Source organism: Cupressus sempervirens, chromosome 7 (assembly GCF_028749045.1).
Source record: "Cupressus sempervirens isolate cs-2001-9-10 chromosome 7, ASM2874904v1, whole genome shotgun sequence".
Lineage (NCBI taxonomy): Eukaryota > Viridiplantae > Streptophyta > Pinopsida > Cupressales > Cupressaceae > Cupressus > Cupressus sempervirens.
In genome coordinates this window covers 833,959,706-833,961,591 of record NC_143124.1, presented here as the reverse complement: position 1 = coordinate 833,961,591, position 1,886 = coordinate 833,959,706, and positions in this window count along the sequence as shown.

Sequence of the window (1,886 nt, the reverse complement as noted above, 5' to 3'; positions counted from 1 at the left end):
TCATATTGCAAGAAATCACTAGTACCTTACCATGGTTCATGAACTAGTTAAAATCCATTATTATCTTACCTAATGTAGCAACAATCTCTACATACCTTGTCATTGGCCTTTGTACATAGTTTGTCTTTTTTGAGGGCATATTACCTACATGAGGCATGAGTTTGAACTTGAACTTAGGGCATATCCCTAAGCACTTTTTATCCATTGGAATCATTGCATAACGGATTGGAGCTAACACTTGTATATGCTTTTATGATCCTTAAAATATCCTAAACATTCAAATGCAATCTTGAAAAAAATCCTAAAAATCCAAATATGATCCTGAAAAAATCCAAAAAATCCAAATACGATCCTGGAAAAACTCATTAAAAATTATGAAATGTCCTCAAAAAAATTCACTAAGAACCCATAAAATGTCTTGAAATAATCACATAAAAATTGTAAATATCTAGAAAAAATTCCTAAACATCTTAAAACATCCTAAAGAAAATCATAAAATGTCCTAAAGAAACTAGTCACACGAAAAACATCAAATATCCCCAAAAGCCCTAGAAATCACAAAACCCATCAAAAACCCTTAATAAACCTTGTAAATAGTCACTATGGATAATCATCCCTTTTGTGTAAACACTTGCACTTTGCAAAATGGAACTCAAAGCACTACACTTCAATGACACTCACACCTATTTGAGTAAGATGAATAGACAATCAATCCAACATGTCACTATGAACCTATCAAATTAATCCACAACCATAATCATCACATGATCAACCTATAAAATACTATCTTAAGACCTCAAACACTAAAAAGAAAGTAATAATGAACAAGAATACTTGTTATCTCATGCTATTTAGAGACTGATTTATTTTTTCTTTGTTTTCTTCGATCATTTTCCTATGCTACTCTATGATATAAACTGATCTATGCGAGTGATCAGGATGGTTCATGATCATCTTTTGTTTTGTCTATTACAATGTACCTTTGAGAGTCCGGGGCATGTATATATGCCTTAGGAAGCACAAGGTCATTTTCTGTCTAAACCATGCTTGTTTACGCAAAAGGTTTTCATTTTGCACTCTGGCCCTTTATGCCATGATGCATTGTGTTCCATTTTCTATATCAAAATAAATCTTCAATAACATATAATGAACTTTACAAAAGAAAAAGTCTTCCCATCATACTAACAATTCCTCATCTCATCTCCTTCATCTTTATGTCTTCTTCATCTACTACCTTGCATCTCATTATCAACAAATTGACCTATCATATGCATATCTTAGTCAATTTCTCAAGGGGGTACCCATATATATCATTCCTACTGGGGCATGTTTTTATGCCCTTCTCATCATTATTCTTTGACACAATTCTCTAAATCACATTATATCAAAGAGGCGCAAAATGTAGACACTCAAAAATGGTTCACATCTATGGTTTGATCAAAATCAAGCTCCACTTGACATATAGCACACTTTTTGAAAGAAGAAGTCTTCACCTCATTCCAATTGGTCCTCATCTAATCTCTTTGGTCTTCTTTCATTAATATCTTCATCTTGCATTCCTACATTCCTGCATCGTTCTACATTGTCTATCAACCTTCTAGGCCTTTCCACCTAGTCTAGCCTCACTTTGACCTTTGTTTGACCAATGTTGACCAAATGTGACCATTTTTGATTGATTTCAATCATGTTCTAACCTCTTTCAATGATTTTGGACACTTGCACAAATTTTTAGGTCATTCTGAGTCCAGTTGGGCTATTTTTTGCCCTAGAGACTTCTAGGACACATTCTGCACTTTTTGAGCACACTTGGGCTTCCCAAGTATGCCATGGGTGCACTTGGTATTGTCATGGTGTACTTGAGCTTACCAAGTGCACATTGGGTGCAC